The sequence below is a fragment of the Rutilus rutilus genome (assembly GCF_951802725.1).
Source record: "Rutilus rutilus genome assembly, chromosome: 11".
Taxonomy (NCBI): domain Eukaryota; kingdom Metazoa; phylum Chordata; class Actinopteri; order Cypriniformes; family Leuciscidae; genus Rutilus; species Rutilus rutilus.
Window position 1 is genome coordinate 9,387,491 of NC_140216.1, and position 16,465 is coordinate 9,403,955.

The 16,465-nt window shown below is 38.8% G+C and overlaps 1 protein-coding gene across 1 annotated transcript in view; it reads left to right on the plus strand.

The window, feature by feature from the left end:
* Positions 1–950: 950 nt before the first annotated feature.
* The window catches only part of hpca (hippocalcin), a 38,831-nt gene continuing 23,316 nt past the window's right edge, over positions 951–16,465 (plus strand). The window contains exon 1 of the mRNA XM_084423323.1: positions 951–1,283. The gene's annotated coding sequence lies outside the window, so the exon portion shown is untranslated. The remainder of the gene's footprint in view (positions 1,284–16,465) is intronic.

Below are 16,465 nucleotides of genomic sequence, written 5' to 3' on the forward strand. Positions count from 1 at the left end.
TGGCTCCTGACGACACTTTGAGGTCTTATGAAGTGCATATGTCATTATGCGACAGGAAGCTCACGCTCCAGATTGACGATGCTTTGGATTACAGGTATGATGCAGTAAATAATGTTCAGTTTTTTGCATAGACAGATCATTTCGCTTCATAAGAACTCAATGTATCGTCAGGAGCCACATAATTTTGTTTTGCCTGTACATGTTTTTTGACTCTCAAAATGACGGTATATGAATCACCAAGGACCACGGTTTCAGCTAAACATCTTCTTTACATTTCTACTGAAGAAAAAAAAACAAAAAACACACCTACATCTTGGATGGCCTGAGTAAACTAACAGCAAATTTTCATTTTTGGGTGAACTATCCCTTCAACACGTTAACACAAAATGCCGCAAGTAGCTGCAAGTCATGATGTCAGAAAGAATGGAAGATTTTTGTCTTGATGTTTGCCTTCCTGGTGGGTCATCATGCATCTTGAGCAGATCCTGCTGGGAAGCTGTTAATTAGCTGGATCTCTGTCAAAGCTCTGCTTGGCTGCTATAGCCTTTAAGATCATGCATTAAGAAGTTTTAAAGCTACTTAGTCTCACACCAGAGAGATCTCATGGTTAGGATCCTCCTCGCTTTATTGTGTTTCATAGTCATTTAGTGAAAGGAAAATCTGTTTTCTACATTCTGAAATGTCTAATGACTTAACACTATTAGAGCCTCAGATTCCCAGTATCTTGTCACCGTGTTATTATCCACCTCTCAGCGGTTGTTACGAGATCCCCTCATAGGATCTATCTATCTATCTATCTATCTATCTATCTATCTATCTATCTATCTATCTATCTATCTATCTATCTAATCTGAACCATAATGCACTAGGTTATTGCAACTGCTGAATGTTTACAGTCAGCTATATCATTCATGTTTCCCATGTGAGCTTCTTTTTTTTTCCCAGAAGGTGTTGCTGTACCCCTCTAAAAGGGCCCAGACACAGTAGCAGAGGTCCCATTCGGCGTAGTGACATCTTATTAAAACGGCACCACGTAATCCTACCAACACCCTCCCTTGCTTTAAATCTGCTCGTCCGGTGCAGTTCCGTAGACGCACAGCACAGCCTCCTCCTCCAGCAGAGCAGCGCCGCGGCTCGTGTCTCTACGGTAACATGGTGTGCAGCGCGCGGCAGCAGTAGACAGTATCACTGGACCGTAAGAGAAGGCGCTCGCGCTGCTTATCCTGCTCTCCTTCCACAACATATCAACACATCGAGGGAAACTTCGCGTTTTTTTGGACACGGTAAGATGGCCAATCAACGCGTCCTGCGAATACTTACTGTAAAATATTAATATTTTTTAATTCTTAATGACGGGAACGTTGGCTCTCCTCTTGCAGTGAGTCTGTATTGTCAAATAGCATCCCATCCTAAGCACGCGTGAAATGACGAGGAAGAGATGGGGAACGATCCCAAATAAAGCCTAGTTTTAAAAAGCGACTAAACAAATGTAATTAGAATGGAATGACATAAAATTACGCGATTGCATTCTTTTTTTTGACCCAGTGATTAATAGTTCACAACACAGGATTTGGGTCATTGTACAGCCTCCGTGTCGTGTGAACAGTACTTTATGAATGAATTGATAGTTTTGTGATTATGACGGATGTAAGGAATGTTTTGGATGGGTCAGGGGTCGCGCTCGACGGATGTGCGCGCTTCCAGTAATTCTGTTTTTGGACAGTCACGCGATGCTATTGTTCGAACTGACGAGCTTCTGAAGAGCTCGAGGAAGCGGGACATGAATCCTGCGCAGGCAACACTAGGCTACTGGGATAAATCATTAGCCTGCTCTAAAAGTGACCAATGTAAAATGTATTTCGAAGCAATTATCTACAATGTTTATTGAATCATTATGAGCAGTAGCATACTGTAGCCTACCTGCATAGGCTTCAGTAGACTCCAAAAGCAGTTCGGCGTGCAGTTCGATCTTGGGGAAAAAAAGTGACATATTTACCTTTGTACTGCACAAGTGAGTGACAGAGTGAGTGTATATTTTATGAAGCATTTTTATGATGCTTTTAAAATAACCAGTTTTTTATTTAATCTTTTAGATTAAAGATGCAAAAAAAACATAGGCTATAGCTACCATATCTTTTTGCTTCACTGCTATTGTAGAAATCAATGAAAATAAACACATGGCCATGACATGGTCAATATTTTATTTTAATAGCCTGTTAATATGCACATAAAAATAACTCACACAATCTAAGGTCTTAGGGGTTTATACAAAAAACTCTAGACAAACCAATTAATGTATGCAGTTTTGTTCCTTTTATTAATCTGAGTGACACATCCAAATAGAACTTGCATATGAATGGATCTTCTCCATGCCATTGATGTTGGAGGCGAGGGAGACAGGCTCATCTGTAACAGTCTGTTTGTAATCAGGCTGTTGGTCCCACTGAATCCCTTCAGGACACACTTTATTCAAAGATGCACATTGATCTAGGCCTATGGAAGGGTTATGACATCAGGTCAGGGTGGGGTCAGGGACTTTTCATGCTTAAAGATGTGCTGATAAGTGTGTGAGATTAATGTTTGTGTATGTTCTCATGAGTTAGATGCGGGTGGGGGGCTGAGTTTTTAGAATTTCATTCTAAATTATATTAAACACCCATTTCTATTTTTGTGTTCCATGGAAAAAATAAAACCATATGTATTTGGAACAGTGATCATGGAGCATAATTTAGGTTTTTGGATGAAACATTTATTTCAAGAAAATGCTTTCTTAAGTGTAGGAGAAAATAGAAGATGACAATGACTCGAGTGCTCTGTCGTTTCTGCATGCCATTAAACTCCACCATTTAAAGTGGGATCAGTGCTTGAGACACATGATGCATTGCCTTTGTGAGGCCAGAATCTCCTGTCGGGGCTTTTTCTTGGATTTCTCTTAGAAATCTCGTGGTCTCATTAGCTGTCTTATTAGTTCTCACTGTGCTGTTTTCTTTAGTTCGTCAAATCATGTGATCCTCTTTGGCATTGGTAAAAGGCTCAATAGAACGTGGATCTCATCCACTCAGTATAGGGAAGCTGTGGTTTGCAGCACATAAAATGTAACTTAATGGCACACGTTATGGTGGAAACACTGGTCCATAAAACATCCACTATAGTAGCTGTGAGTTAATGGACATTTGTGATAATATTAGTCATGGCACTTAATCTGAGATAAAGATGACATTCATGGTCATTGTTAAAATACATTAAAGTGCAATTAAGTGCCTTTTGCAATTAAGATAATCAAGATATAAATATGGAAATCAAATCACAGTAAGTGGCATTATTTTCAGTGCAGCATTGAGACTTTTAGTGCTGTTACAATCAAAAAAGCCTACAAAGATTTTTTAGAGGCATTTAAAAATTCTAATAAATTCAGTTTTTCACTTTTTTGCTGTAATATGAGTCAGCGCTATGCCACTCATTTGAACACTGTGAGTAACCAAGCTCTGTGTGTGCCTTACCTGACCACTGCGTTCCACTCAGCCCGATTGTGGCTGCACTGTGGGATGTGATTGTGAGTGTGAGAACCTTTTCAAGGGAGGATATGGCTTTTGCACCCCACTGAGAAGTTCTTGCTTCCTTTTTTTTTATTGCATACCCAGATCCAGCCTTGCACTGAGCCTTCCATTAGACTGCAGAAAGGCAGGCCAATTACTCTCAGCAGCCGCACTGTGGTTGATTCTAAGGAGCTCTCTCAGAACTGCTATGTTGTTCTGCTAGGAAAGTGTGTGGTAGGATGTGAGTATTTGTGCGCTCAAGTGTTTCTAGGTTTGCCTTTGTCTGTGAGTAAATGCAATCGGTGTCATGCAGTTTTTAATGCCCGTTGGCTGCAGAGAAACTTAAGAGCAATAAAAAGTCTGTGGCTATAGCTGGAAATGCATGAGTGCCCTTCTTAAAGTCCCCATGAAATCAAAATAGTCAAAAAAAAAAATGTGTGGGGCTTTTAGTATGAATATGTTAGCCTTAGTGTTAACTATAAGCTAGTGTGCTCCAAACCAATGACAAAATTCGCATTTAGAAGATATAAGCATTTAAAACTAACAATCTCTCACTTCTGCCAATATGGATCAATGATGTTGATGACATCACTTTGCACATCACCGCCCCCTACGCTATAAATAGACGCTGAAGCTGTGGCTGAAATCAGTAACTTGTACATACATTTACTATTTTCTACATGGTGAATGAGACATAGTGCTCTATAGAGGGAATAGGGAATGATTCAGACAGTGTAAATATGGTTTACATTGGGGCGAATGAAGTCTGGTTTCGCATTAGTGTCACGCGAACCACAGCAGCGCGCACACAGGCTGCTCTGGTCCAGAGACACGATAACACAGAGCGGATCATATGTGCGAGCCGGCGCAGACCAGAAAACATATCGGACCCAGAATTCTGCACAGAATGTTATATTTTAAAGCGAGATGGAGGAGATTAGGAGGAGAAATGGTTAGAGATTAGGAGGAAACTACGTCTTTACCGAGCTCAACGGCTCATCACGAGCTGTGTTGTAAACTAAACGCTATTGGCTATTTTTAAAAAGGGTAGGGGCTGTTCGATATGTCCCGCCCTCTATTCCTGTTTCAGTGAAAGCACATTGAATAATGCTGCGCATTTCAAGGCACTTCAGTTTAAGTATAGTAACTTCCATACTTGCAACACTGAGATTAAGCTGCCCAAAATGTGAAGTTGTCTCAAGTACTTCTGTCTCCTTTTCTATGAGGTCATGCTGACCGACAGTGCTTCTGTACGTGGAGTTGAGAGAGCTCTTTCAGTGGATCTTCCCACTGTTCAGATGGGCTGGCTTATTTTCAATATGTACTGAGCCCTGGTGAGTCAGTTCCTTTTGCTGTCATATCTTGGACGACCTTTCATTGACACTGGGGAGTTAAGAGGACCTCTTGAACTTGATGAGAGTTGCACTTGGCATTTAGGGATGACTTTGCTGTAGACAAAGATAAGCAGAGGAAAGCAAATAGAAAGTCAGTTGCGTAGGGTTTTCCTAATTTGAGAAATACTGGTTCTTTGTGCAAACGGAGAAAAAGTAAGCAGTGTAGTGCATTCGACAGAAGAAAAAAAACTTGGTAAACCTTCGATTATTCACCATTTTAGCTTGTGGAATTAATGAATTATTTGTATATTTATTGGCAAAAAGGGTATTTTTACAATGTCATTTGTTACCCTGAAACCTTTTTTTAGGTTAAAAAAGAATCCTCTATTTTTAGGTGATACAGCATCCACTCCACAAGGTGTCAGTAAAAAGTTCAAGCCCAATGTTTTATCAGTTATTTAGGAAGATGAACGAAAGCCAGCGAAGCCAAAAGAAAAAGCGCACTTTAAAAATACACATGACAACTGGAATACTGATAGTAAATTATGCTTGAGCACTTACATATTACTTGCACAGCTGGACGTTTCTAACACTTCTAAAGAGCTTGATTACCTGGTTGAGGTGTGTTTAATTAAGGTTGGAGATAAACTCTGCAGGACGTTGGCCCTCCAGGAGCAGTATTGGGAATCCCTGCTCTAGAGTAAATCATAAGGACTCTAATAACTTTGACATACTATGAGAATCCTCTAAGGATTTGCGGATACTAATATACAAAATGAGAGCAACCGTTGAAGGTCAACGCACACAATTAGTCTTCAGACTCCCTTGGTCTGACACACTGATGTTGAGAGTCATGTCAAGATATGATAGTGGACAAAGGTCAACACAGTTTACACAGACACAACCATTATAGGATCAAAGTAAGCCAACCGCATGGCACATTTGTTCCCAGGCATGGGGATTGTGGGGCTTCTCTTCCTGCTCTGAGACTGTGTGCTGTGCGACATGATAGCGGTTGAAGGAGAAATTCGTGCTGAGGGGGCAATTTGCGTTCTGACGAAAGGGGATGTGTATTTTTAGTCTTGGCCTCATCACAACAGGAAATGGGATAGTAGGCTCCATAATGTCTCAACTAACATACTTTTTAAGACATTTCTGTTTCCCTTTCTCCCAACCCTTAACACAATTTTCCAAGCCCTCCTCCTAAACAATAGGTGGAATAGTTCATCCTTATTTGGGAAAGTCGTGGCAGTAGTGTGAAGTCCTCAAATAGTTTTAGCACATAGATTTGTGTATTGCCAATATGTCTTAGCCAGACTATATACCCTTGTAAATCACTCTGTATATTTATTAATCGAAAAATAATGTTTAATTGAATCCAAATTGGATTTGAATAATCATATTGAGTGATACACTCTCATTAACTCTTTCCCCGCCAGAGTTATATTTTTTTATCAACACTTGAATGTGGGTAAGTTTCATAAAAAAGCAGTAGGCCTATTTTGAACAAAAAGCTGATTTTCAAGACTACAACGTGCATAAGCAATGCTTTTATCGCTTGTTTCTGATTCTTTTTTGTCTTTGTTTTTAAATAATAGCGCCCCCTACCGTATAACAGTGAAAACATGGAAACACCAGAAAATTCTGTCAATGGCGGGAAAGCGTTGTCTCATAAATAACGGAAAATTCTGTAAATGTCGGGGAAAGAGTTCAAATGAATACTTAAGGCACCACCCACACACTACAAGATAATCGGGCCGATTTTGGTCCCAAATTCTCCCCTTCCGACAATCCTATAGGTAAAGTCCTGATTATCTTGATGATTCTGCAAATTATCTTATCAGATTTTCCTGTGGTGTAAGGTGTGTTAAGAGTGTAGTTAAGCACTCTGTAGATTGTCATGTGGAATGAAACGATACCAAATCAGAAAGCGAGAGATTTTGCGAGATTTCCCGTGTTCACAGCCGGGACTCACAGTCGGTTGTTTGTGAATGGAATAAGTTTTTGTGCGGTCTGTGGTGTGCTGTCTTGGTCACATCCCGGCACTCCACACACTACAGAAACAAAGCTGTAAAAACTATTATAATTTTTTCTATCATTAAGTTTGTGGTCTCTAATAATCTGATAAGATCTTTAAAATCTTTTAGTGTTGGCCAGCCTTTAGTCTATTGTACATTGTCGTTTCTCAACCATGAGTTTGCAGAGTTTGAATCCAAATCTCAGGCGTGATAGGAAAGAGTTACTTGTCTTGCTGTCCTGTTATGGGACATGCTGAGGTTGGCATACTGGGCTGATGTGTGGACAAGGGTCAGCACTTTGAAGATCTGGCTGAATCTGGCCGTTTTTGAAGCCTGTTTTGCTCATCGTTGGAGACCTACGAAGTGAGAGATCAGTTCTCCTTGACCTGAATACTATGGTGCCCTGGGCAATTAAGGTGTGGTGAGAATAATTACGATGTGGGATGGAGGGTGTCCTCTGAGTCTGGCACATTTCAGTGTGTAGTGTTAAAAATGGGAATGAGCTGCACTACATTCTGCTTCCAATAATGGAAACTTCCACAAAACCCGTTGCACCCTGTGGCATGAAAAAAAAAAAATTCACAGAACAAATTAAGACCTGATATCTCTGTGAACGTGAGGAGGATTTATTTTTTGCTGTTAATCCACATTATGTATTATTCGATGGGTGATACTTGGAAATCTAAGCCTGAGTTTTTGGCAATACCAATATGATAGTATTGTATATATAATAGTATAGTCAAATGATAGCAAATAAAATATCTTCCAGCATTATCAAATGCTGTTAATTGCTGTCAGTTGATGAATTTAGATGTAGTATTACACATTTCTAATCATAATTTGAAAACACCAATGCACTAGACTTTTTAAAGGCTGTCAGTAGATCAGCTTTTGGCTGATAATCTCAAATCAACCTGGTCAATATATCACTGCTAGATATATAAATAACTACTATTATATCTATATACTATTACTAGTATATACTATTATATACTATTATACGATATCTAAATGATATAGTTTAATGATGGGAAATGATGAAATAAAAAAATTGAAAAATCTGTTAAAATATACAAATATCGTCTGATTAATTGTTATGGATGATAAATTGGTGTATCAATTTCCACAAAAAATATTCTTAATTTTATATTCAAAATGACCAATATTTAACAAAAAAACTTACAAGCTAGCAGTGTTTATATTCTTTCAGCATCTCAAGTTGAAGTTAATGCAGTATGACACTGGACTAAGGGCCTTTATGAATTCTATCCAAAAGGAACAAAAAACAAAGCTAAATAAAGCTCCATAAAGATCACCTAAGCTTGTTCATTTAAACGTGCCAGCCTGAAGAAGTAAACTGAACTCCCCAGCTGAGTCTTGGTTCCTCCCAAGCTTTCTCACGAATCTAACCTAAATATGTTCGGGAGTTTTCCCTTGCTATTGTCACTGCTGTGAGTTTTTCCGCATGTGGATTTTAAGGCACTACTCTGTGTGTAGTTTGCTTTTAATGATTTGCATTGTCAAAATGGTTAAATATAGTTTCAAATGGCGTAAAAACCCTGATACGATGTAGTCGTAGCCTCAGAGACTACAGATGGTGCTCTTCTGCTCACGCTCTCCCCACTGCCTGCTTTCTCATTCCTCATTAGTGGATTCTGCAATGTTGGTAATGGAGGCTTAAGGAACATGTCAGTAGTCTGGCACAATATGGCAATTGGAACAAGCGTCTGTCGGAAGAACAGATGTGATTTGTAAGTCTATAGCAGTTGATGAGTGCCTGAAGACCACCAGAAACCAAGTTAGCAGAATTCACAAGCTCAGACAAGTGACTGCAGGCTGAACTGTAGAGCACAGAGATGTTCTAATCAGAGTTGGTGGTTTTATATGATTGTCAGCAGTAAGAGTTTTTAACCTGTTCTTTTGCCCCTGGGAAAACTGATCAACTTCTGAGCAGAAGGGGGAAAAAGAAAGAAAGAAAAACCCAATTTCATCTCTTTCTTAATACATAATAATAAAAACAACTGAAATTAATGAGCAGCTAAACCCCTTCACTTTAAACCTCTCTCCAATTTGCGTTGGGGTTCTGATCAACCTGTCAAGGTTTATTTTTCCTTGCATAACTAATGTTTTGCTCTTCCCTTGTAAAAAAGAAATGTTCTTAATTGCATTGAATGTGCACTTTCGTTGCGTACTTCAAATCCTAAAAGCATATTTTCACTTGCAGAAAAATAACATTAATGAAATAAAACCTCTCTAAAAGAGAGTACACTTTCACGACTGTTAAAAAGTGCACTTTGTTTGCTTTGTTATTATTATAATTGCTATTATTATTCTTTTATTTAATTATTTTATTTTGTATATACCATTACTGTTAATTAATATAATCTAAGGCAGTTTGTTCTAGGTTGGTGAGGGATTGAAAATGTAAAAAATGCAATCTCTCTACAAACAACAGCATTTGTCTTTGGAATAAAAAATAAAGAGAAAAAACGTGCACTTTCTAATAGATTGTAATATTTACCATGAATGCTTCTCAGTACATTTGGCTGTACACTTTAAGTTAATCATATGTCAAAAACAATAGAAGTTATTATGAAATTACATTTAAAGAGTCCCACTTAAGTGGGTCAAAAAATCACTCTAAAGTTCAACTAATTGCATTGAAAATAAATTCAAACTATAAAACATTTTCATTGAATTGTAAATAGCATGCAATCAAGGGTCAGGTTTACTAACAGCTTGCGCCAGCACAAACCCTCTGAACCCTCTTCAGGGTTTACTAAAGACACGCAGTGAAAAATTAGCGCTGAAAAGGTGTGGACACAGTTATTTTTGTGGCTGTATTGCATATGCATTTGTAGGAGTTTCCCATTCAGATGCCACATTTATGGGCGGAGAGTGTTTAAATTAATCATGCAACGCGATTTACTTGGGTTTGTGCTAGTCAATTTACTGGTATTTACGCCTTAATTAAATGCCCCCAAAAATTTCTTAAACCAGACACTAATTTGTGCTACTCCTGGTAGATTGCCTTGGTCATTATGGAAATGATCCGGCTGCGCCTGTTCTTAATATTTGATGTAGAAGACTTTGATGTGTCTTCCGATATTGACGGGATAATATCTTTGAATACTGAATTGCTCACAGCCCTTATCACCTCCTTCACTAATAAGATCAGACTCTCTGCGAAAAGCTATTTGTGTTCCTCGAGCTAGTACACTGAGAGCTGATGAGTGGGATTTACAGCTGCAGAAGGACTCGTGCAACAGGTAACTCCGCAGGGATGAATGATACGCTGCCTTCGCTTCACTCCACTGCGTTGCACGTCCCAGGGGAAGAATGGGAAATCCTAAGCAAAAAGTTACATTCTAATTACGTTACCTCCATAATTCATGTTCTCCTGAGCTAATGTGCAGACGGCAGAACAGGAAATTACAACAACCCAAACCCTTAAAAACATGGCCGCTGTTTTTAGAGAAACTGTGCCCTGAGTGCCCTGTGTGTTTCTCTACCCTGATCGTGACTAATGACCTTCAGGCACAGTTTGAGGAGACACTGTAGATATCAGGATTGGGCAGCAGCAGGCGGCTCCACAGCCCTTTGAAGTGATTTATGTGTTTGTGTCTTCTCCTGGCTGAACAGTCAGCCAGTGCTGGACTGGTTTGCAGGAGACCGCGAATCTGGCAGTAGGAACTCGATCCCTCAGCAGTTTCAAGCAGGCGGACGTTTGAGGCAAGATTTAATGGATTTGTTAAACATCAGTGGTTTTGCAGAAGTTCTGAAGTAACTCTCTGGGGTGAATCTAAATTGTGCTAATTGCAATATTTTGATAAGCGTTGCCATATATATTTAATCCATCAACGATAACAGAATATTAGATCTTCTGTGTGCGTTTGTGTAAGCAGGCTGTGCAGAGTAAGGTGTTATCTGAATTAATCTGTGCTTGTACAGCTGGGAGATTATCCAGTTGACATATCTCTATGTTGATGTTATGTTGGCATAAAATGCACATGGAGGTTAAACTAGGGTAACTGTGCTGTATTTTTGCCCCCAATTCTGTTATGTCTCTGTTATCTTGTCCACATTCATATTAGGAGCTGATAAGAGTAAAGTGGCATTTCAAATGGCTGAAAGTTATTAAATTGCACTGTGCAGTTTTTTAAAGTCAACATGAAATGACATTCACAAGCCATTTTTCTTATGTAATCTGACCTTTCTGGGTGAAATGGGATTAAAAAATGTTGAGAGAGAGAGTTGATTTAATTCATTGGGAATTTATTGGAAGTTGTGGAGAGGTTTTTATTGGCTGAACTTTAGCAACTTTAAGCAGCCTTGATTTACTGTATGTCAGCTGAATCAGAATCGTAAAAAGAAATGTTTTAGTTGTGAGATTGTAGTCTAAATTGAGAAAAAGGGTGATGTAAAAAAAAAAAAAATTTAAGATGTAAAAAAACTAAGGTACCGTTTTTTTTTTATGTTAAACCAACAATAATTTTTTATAGGGATGCACCGAAATGAAAATTCTGGATACACTTGGCCGAAAACCGATACCGAAACCAATTATATATAAATATTTTTTGTATAATTGTATTATTATAAGACTTTTTAATTAAAGACAAGAATTGAATGAATCTGAATTTAAAACTACAAGCCAATAAAATACAAAAATAAACACATTTATTTGAAGTAACATACAAAAATTGGACAGAAAATAGGCCTATATTAAAATAGTTTCAATATATCAATATATTATTCTTCATTCAGTTCTATGCAACATAACTATTTATGATAGTCAGATTTAACAGGATTATTTTTTGACCAATTATTAAAATAAAGTAGTCCTACAAATCTATTATTATCAGAGCATCAGCCACACACACGGAGCAGAATATTGAGTAGAGAGCGCACACAGAGCGACTGATTTGCTTTCTTAGTGTAGAAAAGGCCGCCTACTGATCTAATGCTTAAAAATGATGGGAAGTGCGCTAACCAGATGGGATTTAAACTTTAAATTTAAAGTTTGCGAGCTAATTTCATCCATTAGATCGAAAGATCTGAAAAGTTCATACATTTACCCAACCATAGGAATGCACAATATATTGGCCACCATCGGCCGATATATGTTCATTTTTAATGTTATCGTTATCGGCCCGATAAGAAAATCTGGCCGATATATTAAACCCGATAAATAATGGATGATTTCCTTCAGCTGAGACACATCAGATGCGCACTGTTTGCCATGATGGTTTTGAATCGCTTCAAAAAGGAAAATACGGTTCAGTGCAACATGTGCAGCGCAAGTCTGTCATATAGGCTATCAAAAATTATATAAACATTTGGATTTAGATTTTTTGGCTATATTGGTTATCGGCTTTCAAATATAAAGAATTATTGGTTATCGATATCTGCATCAGTATGGATGCATACCCTCCCCTAGAAGAAATCAGCACAGAAGTGTTCAAAAGTGGACAAAAGAGATGGATTAAAACACCAGGTGTGAACGGTTATGTGTCTCCCTCATCTACTTGTGATCCTATCGACCAAAATGCATCTTAATACCAGGTATAAACAGGGCCTAATTCACCATTACTCTCAGTCTGTCTTAAAAATTAAAGGTACATTGTGTAGGAAATTCTCCCATCTAGCGGTGAAATTGTAGCCTGGCAAGCCAAGATGTTTAACATCAAGATGTTAGGTCTGGCAACTCAACATAGACACGGCTCAATCCGAGGGGCGGGATAAACGGCTGTCTTTCAGATTCCCTCGGCACGCAATAGGACAGCGCTTCAACCAACCAGAGCGTTTTCCCAACAGCGGAGTTAACGTTAGTTGATAGATTAAACTTTTGAATCTGGCCGGCAAAACTACGAACACATCTTCCTTTTTTTGCCTCTGCGTTCTTTGCTCTTTTCTCAAAGAAAAACTTAACTCCAAGACCCAATTTAGGTTTTTAGAGCTCCGAAAGTCAACGGAGAGTTGCTAGACTACCCTGGCTGCATTTTGCTGCCGCTAGGGTGCGTCTAGATTTCTAGGCTAGTGAAATTGTATTTTGCATTCAAACGAATAGTGCTCTCTAGCGCCTCGCTTTTTCAAATGCGTGTTGCAACTACGGTAGCCGTTATGTACCAAGAAGCTATGACAACATGTCTTCCAATAGCACTTCATCGAGTTTAACTATACATGTTCTACTGTTATGCTGCCTATATAATGAATTACACAAAAAAAGCTTGTAATTTAGACTGTAACATTGACTTACCTGTCGAGAAGAAAGCAGGCAACTTCAGCGTCCCTTTCAAAGTCTTTCTCCTTCATTAGCTCTTTCCACTTAGGAAAAGCTATCCCGATATTTACCCTCATTTTTTTAATTTGCTGGTTTCGTTCGTTTTTTTGGCGAGGAGAATTCCTTCTCCTGTGGCTCGGCATAAGTATGATCCTGCATTATGAAATACCGTGCAGTGCAGCCTTTCAAATTTGCCGGGGCAGTGACAAGCGCCTCTCACTGATCTCCTTGTCAGTTTCAGCTGGCTCTGAGCGAAAACGCGTTGAGGTAGGCTAGTGCTTTTTGGTCCTCTCTGCTATTATAGTTTTTCAAATTGGCGGAACGACATGGAAGCCTCCTTGGACTTACCTGTCCAGTGTAAATAAAGATAAGAAATTCTTTGCTTACGAGGATAAGTCAGATCATTGGCAGAGGTAATTTTATACCAATGACATATATATGAATAAAGACATTGATTTTAGCTAATAAGATACTTAAAGGAATAAGGAATTTTCCATTGCATGAAAATTTCACTTTATGAGGTTTTTTAACCTTAATATGAGTTCCCCTAGCCTGCCTATGTTGCCCCAGTGGCTAGGCGTTTTGATGGGTGTAAACCAAGCCCTGGGTATTTTTGTGAAAATGAAAGCTCAGACGGGCGAATCTTCCCCTTATGTCGTCATAAGGGGAAAGGTTACCTCCCCTTTCTCTGCTGGCCCACCCATGAGAAAATGAGCTGCGCGATATTGGTTTTTCCTCGAGAGACATCATGGCTTGCAAACGAGCGAAGCATGGCAGTTGCTCAGTGTTTGGATGTACAAATGAACACAAAGGTATTGTTTTAGTTCCTTCATCCGAGCCTCTGAAGAACCAGTGGGTTATGTGAATTTCTGATGTGTAATTGTTCAAGTTCAGACAGATAATATTTCTCTCAAAGTCGTTCAATACTGTTTATGCATCAGTAAATCAAGCCAGTGACTAAACGATCAACTTCACGTCGTTTCTCTTAGTAGGATGAAAATAATCTTACTTAAACTGTGATTAATATATACAGAAAGCGATCAAAGAACAATCCCTTTCCAATCGCCCAAGCTGTCAATCACACAGCGCGAGTTTATCTGGACACTTGCCAAAACTCGTTATGAAATCAATGACGCTGTTACGCTGCACAACGAAGCTCTTACTGTACTTACCTCATGTTTGCATTGCTGAAATCATTAGTGAGAGTGCAGAAACTGCGTTGCCGTTACATCTTCATTCAACAGGCTGTCATCTGCTCAATGCTCATCACTGCAACCTTTTATGTGATGGGAATAGATCTAAATACTTAAACTTCTCACGATTCGTTAATCCCGATAGCTGTAATAGTAAAAACGTATAATAGCTGTAATTGTAAAAGTTTTCGAGAGAGTTCCACATGTAATGCTAAATATTTCATATGCGAGCATGTCAGCCAATCACAGCAGTGGATGTTTACACTGAAGTCTCACAGCAGACACGCCCCTTCAAACAGAGCGTTCATATCAGAGGCTAAAATCAGACCAGGAAATATGCCTTTTATTTCTAAATTATAACAACTTTTGATCTAAAAAACATACTAACATTATAAGGGCACCCCAGGAAACATTCTAAAATAATAAAATAATCCATGGAATGGGACCTTTAAAAAACTACACAGTGTACCTTTAATCAAGTTTCAGGTATTGTGTTCACAATGAAACATGGATCAGTATAATAATTGACAGATTGTTCATATGACAGCTTTGAGGGTTTTTTTTTTGTTGCAGTGAACTCTCTTTAAAGAGTCTTTATCATGGCAACATGTTTTTCTTTCACGCTTACTGTAGTTTTAACATCTCTATAGCTTAAAGAAGTCCTTAGGTTACTTTCAGTGCCTGTCGATAATTTAGCCATCATTCATTTGTTGCTTTTGGGCACTCTGCAAGAGATAACACCACTCTATATACCCTTTGGGAAAACAATGGCACGAAATGTAATTAATACTAGTCACTGCCTGAGGGGTCATTAGACAAATGCTAAATCTCTTTGTTGTTTCCCACTCCCTTACACATCAATTCTACTTTGAGAAGGCTGTAAGGTCATTGTCCAAACTGCACATTATAGGTGTGGTTCTCTCTCAGTTCCAGTGGCTTCTGTCTAAGAGCATTTTTTCCATTTGAACGTGATCAACGCTAACTTTACGGCTGAGAGCAAACGCACATCTTATCTGAATTTTAAAATAGAGAGATTTCAGGTCAAGGGGTTGCTCATCTGTGCAGCATTTCAGAACAGTGAAGTAGATAAGCTGACTTTTATGAGCGCTGTTGCAGTGTTGCATGTGTGTATTTGTGTGTGCGTTTGCTGTCTTTACAGACTGTACAGTAAAGTCAGCCTGGGACCCGACTTAACAAAATGAATTATGTTTTGGCCTGAGTATGTGGCAGATGAATAGAGGATTGGTATTGGCACTTGCAGACTCCATATAAAGCTCTATATTGCGACGTAAAACCCACTGCCAAGTACGCATCAATAAGGTGACAGGTAATAAAGCGAAAGACTCGGGTCAACAAGCTCTTAAGAGATCCTATTGTTATCTATTGAATTCCACATCTATAGCGGGGAACTCTAAGGAGGCGAATCTTGATTAGTCCCTGAGAATGAATTTTCATGAATCTCAATGCTCTTGAATTCTTTGAAACTGAATGCCTTTACACAGCTTTTAAACACTGCTTTGCCATCTGGGCTTTTGCTTGCGGCATGAAAGGTATTAAAGTGAATTCAAAAAGGTTGATGTTTGTTTTGAAAAAATACTTTACTTTAAAAGACTTTCGTTTAGAGATGCACTGACAGCTTTTTTTTTGACTCAGTCGCTCTGGTGCATTTCTCAGATCACAACTGAAATTCTTGAAACTTCTTGTTCATCCTCCACACCATCTAGTCACTTGTGCACATCATAAAAGCAATTTCTCATTCTTTTGAACAAGTTGCAAATGCTTTGGTACATTCATGCAGTTGATCATCTACAGTTGTCTGCTGTTTCCTAAATTATCAATTGCTTTTGTCATGTTGCTCTGTTGAATAGTCTTACCCCTCAAAACATATAGCCATTAGTTCATTGCATAAGTAATGTCAAGTATATTTTCTCTACATTCTATTAGACTTTTTTTGTGATTGATGAATTGTGATTGTAATTGACCCTTCGCTAAGCCACGCCCGAAAACCGCCACAGGCCAATCGTGGCTTAGCAACCGTAACTAGGCGCGCGAGGTCTGGCAAGCTTTCGAGTGAGGGAAACATGCTGAAGCGTTTTGCGTATGG